Source organism: Choloepus didactylus, chromosome 7, assembly GCF_015220235.1.
Source record: "Choloepus didactylus isolate mChoDid1 chromosome 7, mChoDid1.pri, whole genome shotgun sequence".
In the NCBI taxonomy this organism is placed as follows: Eukaryota; Metazoa; Chordata; class Mammalia; order Pilosa; family Megalonychidae; genus Choloepus; species Choloepus didactylus.
The window spans coordinates 117503026-117520958 of NC_051313.1; the positions used below are offsets into that span (position 1 = coordinate 117503026).

The 17933-nt window shown below is 37.8% G+C and overlaps 1 protein-coding gene across 1 annotated transcript in view; it reads left to right on the plus strand.

The window, feature by feature from the left end:
- The window catches only part of NUDT3 (nudix hydrolase 3), a 167674-nt gene that overhangs the window by 91837 nt on the left and 57904 nt on the right, over positions 1-17933 (plus strand). The window lies entirely within an intron of this gene.

Genomic DNA, 17933 nt, shown 5'->3' on the forward strand with positions numbered 1-17933 from the left:
GGTACATTTGTTATAATTCATGAAAGAACATTTTAATAATTGTACTGGTATGTAGTCCATTGTTTACCATAGAGTTCACTCTGTGTTGTACAGTCCTATGTTTTTATAGACAACCTAAATTTTCCCCTTTTAACCACATTCATTTATGTAATTCAGTGCTGTTAGTTACATTCACAATTGTTTGCTACATCACTACCATCCATTAGCAAAACATTACCTACCATCAACCCAATTAGAAAATCTATACAGTTTAAGCATTAACTCCCCATTTCCTACCCCTGCCTGGCTCCTGGTAACCTATTCTGTATAGAATCTATGAGTTTGCTTATTCTAATTATTTCATATCGGATCATAAAACATTTGTCCTTTTGCATCAGGATTATGTCAGTCAACATGATGTCTTAAAGGTTCATCCATGTTGTCACATGTATTAGAACTTCATTCTTATGACTGAATAATATTCCATTCCATACTATACCACATTTTATTTATCCATTCATTGGTTGATGGACACTTGGGTTGATTCCATCTTTTGGCAATTGTGAATAATGCCGCTATGAATGTTGGTATGAAAATATCTGTTTGAGTCTTCTGCTTTCAAATCTTTTGAATTTATACCTATAAGTGGGATTGCTGGGTCATGTGGTAGTTCTATACTTAGCTTTTTGAGGAACTGCCAAAGTGTCTTCTATAGCATCAGTGGTTATATCTTAGAATATGCTTTTTGCCCCTTCCTTCTTCCTCCCTCCCTCACTCCCTCATTTCTTCCCTCTCTTCCTCTCTCCCTCTCTCTCTCCTTCTCTCTTTCTCTCTCCTCTTTCTTTCTTCCTTCTCCCTCTGGGACTCCAATAATGCATATATATTAGTACACTTGGGGTGTCCCTCAGGCTCTGTTCACTTTTCTTCATCCGTTTTTCTTTCTGTTCCTCATACTGAATGATTTCATTTGTCTTGTGTTTAAGTTCACTGATTATTTCCTCTTGTATCTGCAATCTGCAGTTGAACCCTTCCAGGGGATTTTAAATTTCTGTTAACTTGGCTCTTCAGTTCTGTTTGGTTCATTTGTGTGATTTCTGCCTCTATTAAAATTCTCTTTTTGTTCATCTGTCATTTTTCTGATTTCTTTCAGTTCTTTGTGTTTTCCTTTGGCTATTTGAGCATATTTAAGACAGTTTTTAAAAGTCTTTTTCTGGTATGTCCAAAGTCTTATCTTCCTCATTGATGGCTTCTAATGCTTCATTTCCTGTTTCTTTGTATGCCTTGTAGTCTTTGTTGCAATACTTAATATTTTAATATTTTGACTTGTTATCTCTGGAATTTAGTCACTGATGTATCTGTTCTTTAAGCTTGTATGCATCTAGTTTTATGTCAGAGATTTCCTTGAATGCCAGGAGCTAATAAAAAAAAAATGGAAAAAAGAAAGCTCCTTTGCCAGTTTTGCAGATTGGTCTGTGCAAGTCCTTCAGAACTTAGCCTGCCAAGACTCCGTAACTTCACAAAGCAGGTGATTATGGAATCTACATGGGGTGGGAATGGGTGTTTCATGAGACAGTCTGCAGTATCTTTCATACCTAGATAATTTTGCTCTTCAACCCAAAGATTACTTCCTTCATGAAATCTTTCCAGTTCTTTCCATGTTGCTTTGTTCTTGTTGTGTTCCCATTGCAGTCTGTAGTTCTAGCATCATGGTATTTATCATGCTTCATTGGTATTACTTGTTTAGTTATATCTTTTTCTATCTTCTGTGCTAGACTTTACACTCTTTGTAGTCAGGTTCCATTCTTTCTTGCTCACCAAATGAATCTCCAGTGCCCGTCGCATAACAAGTGCTAATAAAATAATTGTTGCCATTATTGACTTGACCACCAGAGCAGCCACATAAATGCAGGTGAGATAAGCCCCTTCAGGTTGTCAGGAGCAGATGTGTTCTCCAGGTCTTCACCTGTCGACTCCATCTGTATGTCTCATCCTTCTCAAGAGAGTGGATCCAGTTGGTTTTGCCTAGATACAATCTAATGTAGCATGCCCTTTGGTCAGAGTTGACAGGCCACATAGTCAGCTTCTGGCCATTTTGAAGATGTCACATGACTACCTTACCTTTGGATCAGTTATTAATTTCTTATTCCTTTGGCTGTGATGGGGTCATGGGCTACAAAAGCATAGCAGCCCAAGGTTAAGTAACACCTGTCTCAGCCTCATTGAGGTCCTCTGTATGCAGTGAAAAGATTTTTATCTGCACACGAAAATGTAACACATCCCTAAGTGATCAAAGCAGACTATGAAACAGTGTTTATGATAGGAAACCATTTGAGGGGAAGAAATATTTGTCTGTTGTGTAATAAAAAGGATAGCACTTCTTGTACACTTTCTGTGTGCCAGGCTCTGTTCTAAGCATTTTGTGTGTATTGCCTCATTTTATCCTTTTAGGATCCTGTAAGGTAGGAACTGTGTTATTATCTACATTTTACAGGTGAGGAAAAACTGAGGTTCATCACAGTTAAGTAATTTGGCCAAACAAATTGTTCCCAGCTAAATGTGTGCAAATGCTCAGAGATTTGAATCTGGGTAATCTAGTTTCAGCATCCACACTCCTAATATTACACTCCTTGAAAGGATGTCCACCTAAATGTTCACAGTGGGTAACTCTGGGCTAACTTATGAGTTACTAAGTTTTCTGCATTGAACATATATTTATTTTATTAGAAAAATTTTCTGTATAAACATAGATGAAATCAGATTATTAAGTAGTTTATCATGGTGTTATCAAGCCTAGATATCATTAGACTCAGCCATTTCTGAAGTTTTATGCAACCCAACTGTTTTTCTGGGCTGCTATGATACATCTTATACAGTGGGTTGGCTTAAATGACAAGAATTTGATGTCTCACAGTTTGGAAGGCTAGAAGTTCAAAATCAAGATGTCATGCTTGCACCTGGAGTCAGTAGTGTTCTGGTGATGGCAGTCCTCATCACATGGCCATCTCTCTCTCCTCCCTGGCTTCTGTTTCTCACTTCTGGTTTCTGGTTTCTATTGACTGGTTGCATCTGAATTTCCTCTTTTATAAGGCCTCCAGCCTTACAGATTAAGACCCAACCTGGGGGCAAGATGGCAGACTGGTGAGCTGTATGTTTTAGTTACTCCTCCAGGAAAGTAGGTAAAAAGCCAGGAACTGCGTGGACTGGACACCACAGAGCAATCTGTCTTTGGGCATACTTCATACAACACTCATGAAAACGTGGAACTGCTGAGATCAGCGAAATCTGTAAGTTTTTGCGGCCAGGGGACCCGCGCCCCTCCCTGCCAGGCTCAGTCCCGGGGGAGGAGGGGCTGTCAGCTCCAGGAAGGAGAAGGGAGAATTGCAGTGGCTGCTCTCATCGGAAACTCATTCTACTGATTCAAACTCCAACCATAGATAGACTGAGGCCAGACACCAGAGACTCTGAGAGCAGCCAGCCCAGCAGAGAGGAGACCGGCATAGAAGTAAAACAACACGAGAAGCTCCAAAGTAAAAGCAGAGGATTTTTGGAGTTCTGGTGAACACAGAAAGGGGAAGGGCGGAGATCAGGCCTTGAGGCGCATATGCAAATCCCGAAGCAAGGCTGATCTCTCTGCCCAGGGCACCTTTCCTTAATGGCCCTGGTTGCTTTGTCTATTAGCATTTCAATAACCCATTAGATCTCTGAGGAGGGCCGTTTTTTTTTTTTTTTTTTTTTTTTTAAATCCTTTTTGCTTTTTCTAAAACAATTACTCTAAGAAGCTCAATACAGAAAGCTTCAAAGAATTGAAATTTGGGCACGTCAAGTCAAGAGCAGAACTAAGAGAGCTCTGAGACAAAAGGCAATAATCCAGTGGCTGAGAAAATTCACTAAACAACACAACTTCCCAAGAAAAGGGGGGTGTCCGCTCACAGCCACCATCCTGGTGGACAGGAAACACTCCTGCCCATCGCCAGCCCCATAGCCCAGAGCTGCCCCAGACAACCCAGTGTGACGGAAGTGCTTCAAATAACAGGCACACACCACAAAACTGGGCGTGGACATTAGCCTTCCCTGCAACCTCAGCTGAATGTCCCAGAGCTGGGAAGGGGGAGCAGTGTGAATTAACAGAGCCCCATTCAGCCATCATTTGAGCAGACTGGGAGCCTCCCAACACAGCCCAGCAGCCCAGAACTGCCCTGGGGGGACGGCACTCACCTGTGACATAGCACAGTCATCCCTCAACAGAGGACCCGGGGTGCACAGCCTGGAAGAGGGGCCCACTTGCAAGTCTCAGGAGCCATACGCCAATACCAAAGACTTGTGGGTCAGTGGCAGAGACAAACTGTGGCAGGACTGAACTGAAGGATTAGACTATTGCAGTAGCTTTAAAACTCTAGGATCATCAGGGAGATTTGATTGTTAGGGCCACCCCCCCTCCCCGACTGCCCAGAAACACGCCCCACATACAGGGCAGGCAACACCAACTACACACGCAAGCTTGGGACACCAATTGGGCCCCACAAGACTCACTCCCCCACTCACCAAAAAGGCTAAGCAGGGGAGATCTGGCTTGTGGAGAACAGGTGGCTCGTGGACGCCACCTGCTGGTTAGTTAGAGAAAGTGTACTCCACGAAGCTGTAGATCTGATAAATTAGAGATAAGGACTTCAACTGGTCTACAAACCCTAAAAGAACCCTATCAAGGACAGCAAATGCCACGAGGCCAAAAACAACAGAAAATTATAAAGCATATGAAAAAACCAGACGATATGGATAACCCAAGCCCAAGCACCCAAATCAAAAGACCAGAAGAGACACACCTAGAGCAGCTACTCAAAGAACTAAAGATGAACAATGAGACCCTAGTACGGGATATGAAGGAAATCAAGAAGACCCTAGAAGAGCATAAAGAAGACATTGCAAGACTAAATAAAAAAATGGATGATCTTATGGAAATTAAAGAAACTGTTGACCAAATTAAAAAGATTCTGGACACTCATAGTACAAGACTAGAGGAAGTTGAACAACGAATCAGTGACCTGGAAGATGACAGAATGGAAAATGAAAGCATAAAAGAAAGAATGGGGAAAAAAATTGAAAAACTTGAAATGGACCTCAGGGATATGATAGATAATATGAAACGTCCGAATATAAGACTCATTGGTGTCCCAGAAGGGGAAGAAAAGGGTAAAGGTCTAGGAAGAGTATTCAAAGAAATTGTTGGGGAAAACTTCCCAAATCTTCTAAACAACATAAATACACAAATCATAAATGCTCAGCGAACTCCAAATAGAATAAATCCAAAAAAACCCACTCCGAGACATATACTGATCACACTGTCAAACATAGAAGAGAAGGAGCAAGTTCTGAAAGCAGCAAGAGAAAAGCAATTCACCACATACAAAGGAAACAGCATAAGACTAAGTAGTGACTACTCAGCAGCCACCATGGAGGCGAGAAGGCAATGGCACGATATATTTAAAATTCTGAGAGAGAGGAATTTCCAGCCAAGAATACTTTATCCAGCAAAGCTCTCCTTCAAATTTGAGGGAGAGCTTAAATTTTTCACAGACAAACAATGCTGAGAGAATTTGCTAACAAGAGACCTGCCCTACTGGAGATACTAAAGGGAGCCCTACAGACAGAGAAACAAAGACAGGACAGAGAGACTTGGAGAAAGGTTCAGTACTAAAGAGATTCGGTATGGGTACAATAAAGGATATTAATAGAGAGAGGGAAAAATATGGCAAACATAATCCAAAGGATAAGATGGCCGATTCAAGAAATGCCTTCACGGTTTTTAACGTTGAATGTAAATGGATTAAACTCCCCAATTAAAAGATATAGATTCGCAGAATGGATCAAAAAAAATGAACCATCAATATGTTGCATACAAGAGACTCATCTTAGACACAGGGACACAAAGAAATTGAAAGTGAAAGGATGGAAAAAAATATTTCATGCAAGCTACAGCCAAAAGAAAGCAGGTGTAGCAATATTAATCTCAGATAAAATAGACTTCAAATGCAGGGATGTTTTGAGAGACAAAGAAGGCCACTACATACTAATAAAAGGGGCAATTCAGCAAGAAGAAATAACAATCGTAAATGTCTATGCACCCAATCAAGGTGCCACAAAATACATGAGAGAAACATTGGCAAAACTAAAGGAAGCAATTGATGTTTCCACAATAATTGTGGGAGACTTCAACACATCACTCTCTCCTATAGATAGATCAACCAGACAGAAGACCAATAAGGAAATTGAAAACCTAAACAATCTGATAAATGAATTAGATTTAACAGACATCTACAGGACATTACATCCCAAATCACCAGGATACACATACTTTTCTAGTGCTCACGGAACTTTCTCCAGAATAGATCATATGCTGGGACATAAAACAAGCCTCAATAAATTTAAAAAGATTGAAATTATTCAAAGCACATTCTCTGACCACAATGGAATACAATTAGAAGTCAATAACCATCAGAGACTTAGAAAATTCACAAATACCTGGAGGTTAAACAACACACTCCTAAACAATCAGTGGGTCAAAGAAGAAATAGCAAGAGAAATTGCTAAATATATAGAGACGAATGAAAATGAGAACACAACATACCAAAACCTATGGGATGCAGCAAAAGCAGTGCTAAGGGGGAAATTTATAGCACTAAACGCATATATTAAAAAGGAAGAAAGAGCCAAAATCAAAGAACTAATGGATCAACTGAAGAAGCTAGAAAATGAACAGCAAACCAATCCTAAACCAAGTAGAAGAAAAGAAATAACAAGGATTAAAGCAGAAATAAATGACATAGAGAACAAAAAAACAATAGAGAGGATAAATATCACCAAAAGTTGGTTCTTTGAGAAGATCAACAAGATTGACAAGCCCCTAGCTAGACTGACAAAATCAAAAAGAGAGAAGACCCATATAAACAAAATAATGAATGAAAAAGGTGACATAACTGCAGATCCTGAAGAAATTAAAAAAATTATAAGAGGATATTATGAACAACTGTATGGCAACAAACTGGATAATGTAGAAGAAATGGACAATTTCCTGGAAACATATGAACAACCTAGACTGACCAGAGAAGAAATAGAAGACCTCAACCAACCCATCACAAGCAAAGAGATCCAATCAGTCATCAAAAATCTTCCCACAAATAAATGCCCAGGGCCAGATGGCTTCACAGGGGAATTCTACCAAACTTTCCAGAAAGAACTGACACCAATCTTACTCAAACTCTTTCAAAACATTGAAAAAAATGGAACACTACCTAATTCATTTTATGAAGCTAACATCAATCTAATACCAAAACCAGGCAAAGATGCTACAAAAAAGGAAAACTACCGGCCAATCTCCCTAATGAATATAGATGCAAAAATCCTCAACAAAATACTTGCAAATCGAATCCAAAGACACATTAAAAAAATCATACACCATGACCAAGTGGGGTTCATTCCAGGCATGCAAGGATGGTTCAACATCAGAAAAACAATCAATGTATTACAACACATTAAAAACTCGAAAGGGAAAAATCAATTGATCATCTCAATAGATGCTGAAAAAGCATTTGACAAAATCCAACATCCCTTTTTGATAAAAACACTTCAAAAGGTAGGAATTGAAGGAAACTTCCTCAACATGATAAAGAGCATATATGAAAAACCCACAGCCAGCATAGTACTCAATGGTGAGAGACTGAAAGCCTTCCCTCTAAGATCAGGAACAAGACAAGGATGCCCGCTGTCACCACTGTTATTCAACATTGTGCTGGAAGTGCTAGCCAGGGCAATCCGGCAAGACAAAGAAATAAAAGGCATCCAAATTGGAAAAGAAGAAGTAAAACTGTCATTGTTTGCAGATGATATGATCTTATATCTAGAAAACCCTGAGAAATCAACGATACACCTACTAGAGCTAATAAACAAATTTAGCAAAGTAGCGGGATACAAGATTAATGCACATAAGTCAGTAATGTTTCTATATGCTAGAAATGAACAAACTGAAGAGACACTCAAGAAAAAGATACCATTTTCAATAGCAACTAAAAAAATCAAGTACCTAGGAATCAACTTAACCAAAGATGTAAAAGACCTATACAAAGAAAACTACATAACTCTACTAAAAGAAATAGAAGGGGACCTTAAAAGATGGAAAAATATTCCATGTTCATGGATAGGAAGGCTAAATGTCATTAAGATGTCAATTCTACCCAAACTCATCTACAGATTCAATGCAATCCCAATCAAAATTCCAACAACCTACTTTGCAGACTTGGAAAAGCTAGTTATCAAATTTATTTGGAAAGGGAAGATGCCTCGAATTGCTAAAGACACTCTAAAAAAGAAAAACGAAGTGGGAGGACTTACACTCCCTGACTTTGAAGCTTATTATAAAGCCACAGTTGCCAAGACAGCATGGTACTGGCACAAAGACAGACATATAGATCAATGGAATCGAATTGAGAATTCAGAGATAGACCCTCAGATCTATGGCCGACTGATCTTTGATAAGGCCCCCAAAGTCACTGAACTGAGCCATAATGGTCTTTTCAACAAATGGGGCTGGGAGAGTTGGATATCCATATCCAAAAGAATGAAAGAGGACCCCTACCTCACCCCCTACACAAAAATTAACTCAAAATGGACCAAAGATCTCAATATAAAATAAAGTACCATGAAACTCCTAGAAGATAATGTAGGAAAACATCTTCAAGACCTTGTATTAGGAGGCCACTTCCTAGACTTTACACCCAAAGCACAAGCAACAAAAGAGAAAATAGATAAATGGGAACTCCTCAAGCTTAGAAGTTTCTGCACCTCAAAGGAATTTCTCAAAAAGGTAAAGAGGCAGCCAACTCAAAGGGAAAAAATTTTTGGAAACCATGTATCTGACAAAAGACTGATATCTTGCATATACAAAGAAATCCTACAACTCAATGACAATAGTACAGACAGCCCAATTATAAAATGGGCAAAAGATATGAAAAGACAGTTCTCTGAAGAGGAAATACAAATGACCAAGAAACACATGAAAAAATGTTCAGCTTCACTAGCTATTAGAGAGATGCAAATTAAGACCACAATGAGATACCATCTAACACCGGTTAGAATGGCTGCCATTAAACAAACAGGAAACTACAAATGCTGGAGGGGATGTGGAGAAATTGGAACTCTTATTCATTGTTGGTGGGACTGTATAATGGTTCAGCCACTCTGGAAGTCAGTCTGGCAGTTCCTTAGAAAACTAGATATAGAGCTACCATTCGATCCAGCGATTGCACTCCTCGGTATATACCCGGAAGATCGGAAAGCAGTGACACGAACAGATATCTGCACGCCAATGTTCATAGCAGCATTATTCACAATTGCCAAGAGATGGAAACAACCCAAATGTCCTTCAACAGATGAGTGGATAAATAAAATGTGGTATATACACACGATGGAATACTACGCGGCAGTAAGAAGGAACGATCTGGTGAAACATATGACAACATGGATGAACCTTGAAGACATAATGCTGAGCGAAATAAGCCAGGCACAAAAAGAGAAATATTATATGCTACCACTAATGTGAACTTTGAAAAATGTAAAACAAATGGTTTATAATGTAGAATGTAGGGGAACTAGCAGTAGAGAGCAATTAAGGAAGGGGGAACAATAAACCAGGAAGAACAGATAAGCTATTTAACGTTCTGGGGATGCCCAGAAATGACTATGGTCTGTTAATTTCTGATGGTTGTAGTAGGAACAAGTTCACTGAAATGTTGCTATATTATGTAACTTTCTTGGGGTAAAGTAGGAACATGTTGGAAGTTAAGCAGTTATCTTAGGTTAGTTGTCTTTTTCTTACTCCCTTGCTATGGTCTCTTTGAAATGCTCTTTTATTGTATGTTTGTTTTCTTTTTAACTTTTTTTTTCATACAGTTGATTTGAAAAAAAGAAGGGAAAGTTAAAAAAAAAAAAAAAAAAAAAAAAAAAAAGAAAAAAGAAAAACAAGGGGAAAAAAAAAAAAAAAAAAAAAAGATGTAGTGCCCCCTTGAGGAGCCTGTGGAGAATGCAGGGGTATTCGCCTACCCCACCTCCATGGTTGCTAACATGACCACAGACATAGGGGACTGGTGGTTTGATGGGTTGAGCCCTCTACCATAAGTTTTACCCTTGGGAAGACGGTTGCTGCAAAGGAGAGGCTAGGCCTCCCTGTATTTGTGCCTAAGAGTCTCCTCCTGAATGCCTCTTTGTTGCTCAGATGTGGCCCTCTCTCTCTGGCTAAGCCAACTTGAAAGGTGAAATCACTGCCCTCCCCCCTACGTGGGATCAGACACCCAGGGAAGTGAATCTCCCTGGCAACGTGGAATATGACTCCCAGGGAGGAATGTAGACCTGGCACCGTGGGACGGAGAACATCTTCTTGACCAAAAGGGGGATGTGAAAGGAAATGAAATAAGCTTCAGTGGCAGAGAGATTCCAAAAGGAGCCGAGAGGTCACTCTGGTGGGCACTCTTATGCACACTTTAGACAACCCTTTTTAGGTTCTAAAGAATTGGGGTAGCTGGTGGTGGATACCTGAAACTATCAAACTACAACCCAGAACCCATGAATCTCGAAGACAGTTGTATAAAATGTAGCTTATGAGGGGTGACAATGGGATTGGGAAAGCCATAAGGACCAAACACCACTTTGTCTAGTTTATGGATGGATGTGTAGAAAAGTAGGGGAAGGAAACAAACGGACAGGGGTACCCAGTGTTCTTTTTTACTTCGGTTGCTCTTTTTCACTCTAATTATTATTCTTGTTATTTTTGTGTGTGTGCTAATGAAGGTGTCAGGGATTGATTTAGGTGATGAATGTACAACTATGTAATGGTACTGTAAACAATCGAAAGTACAATTTGTTTTGTATGACTGCGTGGTATGTGAATATATCTCAATAAAATGATGATTAAAAAAAAAAAAAAAAAAAAAAAAAAAAAAGACCCAACCTGATTCATTTTGGCCACACCATAACCAATAAAAACGATCTTCAAAGGCCATATTTACAAATGGGTTCATACCCACAGAAACAGGGATTAAGATTTGAACACGTCTTTTATGGAGGATACTATTCAATCTCCATCATCAGTTTAACAATCACGGCATATTGGCCAAATTTCAGAAACATAAAATCTGCAGTGCTAAAAACATTAGCAAGCACATTTAAAGAGTTAAAGTATTCCCTTTTGTAGATTGTCCTCTGTTTTTAGCTGTTTCCGGTCAAAATCCTCAAAGAACCAGGGTAATCAAGTTTTCTCCCAGGGCCTGCTGATGGGCCTTGGTAAAATGCATCTCTAGTCCAGGGTTGTAAAGGCTCGTGATACCCAGCCATGTGAGAGTCTCTCTTTGTAACCACACACACACACACACAAAGCATCACCTCTTTGTGTGACTTTCAGAGCTATTTTTTCTTGCTAATTCAATGGGAAAGGTAAAACTGTTGACCTACAGGGAACAAAGAGAGAAGCTTGGTCTGAAACCGTTCTGTCGTCTGTTCTTCTGTTATATTTCCTGTTTCTTTTACCCGTTCTCTGTGAGCGAAGATACAGAATATCTGAAAACAGAAACAGAAGGAGATAATTATGCAAGTAACTTCAACTGTATTCTCTTCAAGGATGACAAAGATGAATACCTTCTGCCTTCATAGAAATGTAACCACAGAAATGACAACTGAGAATGTGTGGCTAAAGGCCAGTTTGTTTCCTCCACAGTTTTATATCTGGGCAAGCCCCATATTCACAAAACCATTTTCAGCATATAAACTATAAATTATTTGTTTGTGATCTGATCATTTGTCAGTGACATAGACCTGGCTTAAAAAAAAATTTGTAGTTTGTTCTCTGTGACTTCCTCACTTATATCCCAGTGTCACATTCCTCTGCTACTCTTTTGGCTCTTACCTCCTGTTGCTTTGCCACATAAACTCATCCTCCTAGAAATTTCTTCAGGTTGGTAATATTTTCTTAGACTTCCCTTGTACCTTGCTGCCTTCCCTCAAGTTCTTAGTATACTATCTTAAATAAAGTAAAAATATCACAGCATATTTGACTTAATTAACCTTCATTAAAGAAAGTTTTTGAAAGCCTGGTTCCTTGCTGTAGTTTCAAGGATCATAGTTGCCTTCCTGGTGGCACCTCAAGAATTCAGAGCTGCTTCTCAATTATCTGTATTAATCCATTTTACTTTATAGTCTATCTTGAATGTATTGTAACCCTTCTTAATCTCATTTGTATTTTCAGATAAGAACATGGGAACTTTAATTTAAAATATGTATCTTTTAATCCCAATTCCTATACCATGCATTCCCTGTTCCTGCAAAAAAAAGTTGTGCTCTGTATTTTATATATCTTACCAACAAGAAGGCTCCATATGGTATCTCAGAACTATCTCTAACAGGAATGCAGTATTTCATGGCTCTGGTTATACAAGAGGAGAGAGTCTGTGAATACTTGGGATTAGTTTACGATATTCTTTTTTTCACCCTTTTTTTTTAGCTCATAAGTGTTTAACTCTGGAGTGGAAAAGAAGTGAAAGCTCAGTATGACTATGTAGTATTTTTGTCTTTTCTTTTTGGCCCAGCCTGAGCAGTTGTGAATGGAAGCTGGAGTCGGGGGTGTTAAAGAATTTACTAGGGAAAAATATGATTTTCTTTTGATCCAGAGCTTTAATCACAAAATGCATATCATTTAGTAGCAGAACTTTAAAATATGAATAATATATTAATATTTTTCTATCATTTCAACATGATAATGAAAACAGTTTGGGAAATTATAAGGGAAGTAATGATGTAGGCCAAGGGTCCCCAGCTCATAAGCCCGTAGGGAAGGGAACACACATTTGACAGTAGATGTGACTTGACAAAGAGGGGAAAGCCTACACCAGTTGGGAGACGGTCCCTACTCAGATCCAGTTAGTAGTTATCATGTGGCAGTTAAACCCAGGATGGCCAGATCCTCTGATATTTCAAGACAAGCTTGAAAGCTGGATTCTCATTTGAAATCTCCTGATCTTTTAATGTAAGCAACTAATTCAAAAAATATTTTCAAACTGTTAATCAAAATAGCAAATACATTTGGCCCTGAATTGGGGCCAGTAGTTTGATGGAGCTGTTGGTTTCAAGTGGGAGCCTGAAGGCCATTTCAGAACTTTGGAAATGTTATCATCAGTTCATTAGAAAGAAACTCCTGAGTCAATGGTGATAGATGTGAGCTAACATTTTATTTGTAGTATAAAAACTGGGAATCCAAAATATAGAGACCCTTGATTTTAACTTGTTCATTAGAATTATAATGCATTTGAATCTAATTATTACCAGAAACCACTGTGAAAGGATTTTCCTTCCAAAACAGTATGACAGTTCTGGACTGTGCCTTTCATTTGAGTGTTATCCCCTATTGTATGGTAAGAGCCCCAACATATATATTTTAAACTTCATTCAATAGTGAGAAATTTCCTGTTTCCAAAAATGGGATTTTTTTTTCCCTCCTTTCAGTTAATTAGCTTGATTCTGTTATGGGACTATATTTACCTAATATGGTAATAATGGACTACAAAAATTGGCGGTTTGTTTTTTGGGTTGTGAAAGTGCATCTTTATTATGGACGTTGATTGAAAAAGTTGATTTCACTGGACAGGGACTGGTTAATTGAATGTGATAATCTTCATTATATGAAAGGCACAAATTTTACTGGATTTTATTGCCTGGCAAGAGATATCAAATACTTGGAAAGTAAGATGCATTTTCTTTGGTAGTAAGATGAGAAGGAGAACTTTCTCTTCTTTTGACAGGAAAAGTGAATTTTTATATTGTTTATTCAATATTCTGTAAATTTATTAATTATTGCAACAAATGTCTGATAAAGGATTACTATCCCTAATATGTAAAATGCTTCTGCCAATTGAAAACTAAAGATAGATGCTTAAAATATAATCAGACAAAGGCTATTTATGGACAGATTTAAAAGAAGACAGAAGTGGCTGATCAAGTATTCATCTTCTATAAATAAATGAAAAAACAAGGAAATTTTTTATTCTGTAAATTTAATATTTATATTTATTTAGAGTAAATTTTAAAATATAAAATATATTTTTTATTGAGTAAATTTTGAAAGTTGGGAAGAATAAGGTGGAATTGGGCCCACCTGAACAGTGTAAGTGGAAATATAAATTGGTACAAGTTTTCTGTGAAGCAATTTGGCACTCTGATGTAGTATTTCCTTCTCTGGGAATTCATTTAAGGAGATAACCACATACAAACCAATATTTTTACATTAAAAAAAATATTTATCCAGTGAGATAGCCTTAAAATTTTCAGAGATGGGGCATAGAGAAGTAAATTATTGAATAACAATGTGAATACATTAGGCATATTAAACATATTCAGCAAAATTTATGAATGACATAGGAAAGTGTTTGATAGTGACAGAAAATAGGGCATGGAATTCTGTAGACTGTGCGTGATCTGTGTTTTAATCGCATGGAACTGAAGACTAGGAGGAATATAATAAAGAAACGTGAATGTTTTTTGGGAAAAAAAAATATTATATACATATGCAGTTAGCAATAATACTGAAGGCCCATTAGTGAAAAACAACCAAAATATGTGTTCTTAATAAGGTGAATGTCAGGTCTCTTGAGCGTGTTCCAGATTTTTACATTATTTTGAACTGTAAACTGATAAATTCCAGCCTCTTGGAATCTAATGGTCTTCTTTTTTAATCTCCTAAATAATAAGTGAAAGCAAAGTAAAAATTTATAACCCTGGGAATATTTCACTGTTTAGTGGAAATATTAAGCTGAGAAAATGTATCCAGATTTATGTAAATTGCTATAAATCAAAAGGGACCACAAATCAACACCATTTGGTTTTTTCAAAGCAGGCTTGATTTAGATGGCATTCTCTGAGTTTCCATTATTTAATTTTTTATTTATTTATTTTTTTCTGTTGCCCTGAGGCTTGCCCTGGAACCTTTCTTCTGGCAGTTCAGGTCATTATTTAATTTTTACAGGATTTAAAATATAACCGATTGCAAACATTTCTTCAACTTCCAACAGTTTTCTGCAAATACAGTAGTTCACAATTTAATTCTGACCTTAACTACCTGGAATTAGGACATACTCCACAGGTGGAGGGCAATCCTCTACAAGATTGTCCTTCAGGCACCTGTTACAAGTTCGGTGGCCAACCATGCTTATGACCCACTGGCTACAAATTCAGGGGTTCCCACAACCCTTTGGGTTCAATAATTTGCTAGAATGAGTCAGAACTCACTGAAAGCCATATACTTACAATTATAGTTTTATTGTAGTAAAAGGATACAAATACAAAGAAGCCAAAAGAAGAGACACATAGTGCAACGTCTGGAAGGGTCTCAAACATCAAGCGTCTGTGTCCTGTCTACATGGAGTCAGAATGCATCACCCTCTCAGCACAGAGATATAAATTATCAAATCATGGAAACCCAATCAGAGCTTCAAGTGTCCCAAGTTTATATGGGGTTTTTTACATACATTGGTGGAATCATTGTCCACATGGTTGAACTCATTCTCCTGACCCATAGTCACATTATTGGTCTATCTGATGTGGCCAGCCTCCACCCTAAGACTATAGGTTTTACTGGCCCCACACTGACATCTAGTAACTCTCAGGTGTGGTCCTGGGCCCACTATGAATAACAAAAGACACTCCTATCATGGGAAATTCCAAAGTTGTAGAGGTTCCCTCCCCAGGAACTGGGGACAGAGACCAGCCAAGTTTTTATTATGCTACAAAAATCACATGAATATGAGTTATCAGTAGTAATGGACATATATGGCTAGAGACATCTATAGATTTCTTAAATATAGGTACAAAAATAGGCACATAATTTTTCTGTATATTTGAAAATGTTCAAAATTGAAAGTTGGAGGGATGTAGGCATAAATATTTATTGTGTGCCAACCATATTCTTGTGCAGGAAACTAATATACAGTGATACGACGCATGCCACTTCCCATAGACAAGTTACGTTTTGTAAATACTGTGTCTCTGTTTTTACTTGATAAGACATTTTTACCTTCTTTGTTAAGGCACTGTAACATAATGTAGTATGTATGAATCATATCTCCTAATATATTAGATGTAATGGTCTTACTCTGATAATTTATTCTTGTTAAATAGTTTAATGGGAAATGTAGCTCAGTGATAAAATTTCAGAAAAGCTTTTGTTCACTTAACATGGACATACATTTTTGAGTGAGGAGGCATCTTTATTCTACCCTCCTAGTTTTGAAAGCATACACACAAAAATATAGCAAAAGAAGTTAAGAGCTTATCCTGAAGAAAAATAATTTTGAATATATAAGGTGAAGAGAGAAAATACAGCCCATCTTTAGTAGAAGTAGATATGAGGCTGGTTTATGTTAGAGGATAGAATGGATCCCACACATCTCTGGCATTACCTTTCAGGCCCTTAAGTAAATTGGTGCCGAATCCCCCGTTTCTGGCAGCTGAGAACTTAGGAAAGGGCCTTGCCTGTCAGTTGTGGTTCAGGGATGAAAGGGAATCCTTAGCATAGATATACTGCCTCCGGTAAAGGGCCTGGCAGAGGCTCCCTGTGATGATCGCTGTGCTCGGTTTTTGTTTTGAGCTTATGTGGCCAACAGTTAATTCAAACCCTGGCTCCCAGAGCAAGGCCTCTCTTAATTCTGATTAGGGCACCTCTCTGCACAAAGGCTGTTATGAAATGGTAAATGGCTACTCCTGGGGTTTCTTCCATGATTACTTCTATAGTCATCTGTAAGATGATGGATTTTAGTGACTGTCATTTCAGCTTTTGCAAAAATGCTTAATAGATTCTATCAGCTTTATGGTATTCATATTATTATTACATACTTTAGTCAGTGACCATTTTAATTTAAATATATAGGGGGTTTCAACTAGGAATTTCCATTAGAGTAGTTTGTAAATATTTTAATCTTCAAAATAGAAACAGTATAATCTGAGCAGGGCTCTTATTCTGAGGACTTCCAAGTGTTCCTTCTGAGTACTTAATGGGTGATGCTATTGATGTGGCCAAATATGGTCGCTTGATTAAGCTGATAACTACTAGAACTCCATTCTTCTGATTATAAAAATGTACTCATTCTTACTAGAATAAAAAGATAGGAAGCTCAAAGAAGATGGTAAATTACCAGGAGTTTCACGGCTGATTATTTTTTCTCTTTTTCATCATGAAAATTTTCAGAAATTTTAATAGTAAAATGAACACCTGTATTCTAGATATAACAACTGTTGACCTTTTGTATATTTGCTTTCTCTCTATATATTTTATATCCATACAGGTTTTGGCTGCACCATTTGAAAATAAGTTGTAGATATCATTATACGTCGCCCCTAAATTCTGTTTTTTTAGCATGTATCTCTTTAAAACAAGGCCAGTCCCCTATATAACCACACTCCATTGTCACACCTAAAAAGTTATTCCATAATATCATCTAATATTCACTCTGTAGTCAAATATTCCCAATTGCCATGAGAGTATCTGTTTTATCTGTTTGTTTCCTCATAAGGACCTAATCTAGATTCACTTATTGCAGTTGAGTCATATATCTTTTTAGGCTATTTTAGCACAGAACCATACAGTACTCTCATCCTTCCCACCACTCTCCGTCCCCACTGACCTTCTGGAAGAGTACAATGTAGTTGTTTTATAGAAAGTCTCATATTCTAAATTTGATTAATTTCTTTTTGGTGTTCTTTAACCTGCTTCCTTATCCACTGTATTTCTAGCAGCTTAGTCAAGAGCAGCACTGTCCAGTAGAACTTTCTGCAGTGATAGATATGTTCTGTCTCTGTGCTTGTGTCCAATATGGTAGCCACTAGCCATGTGTGGCTATTTAAATTTAGGTTAATTAAAACTAAATAGAATT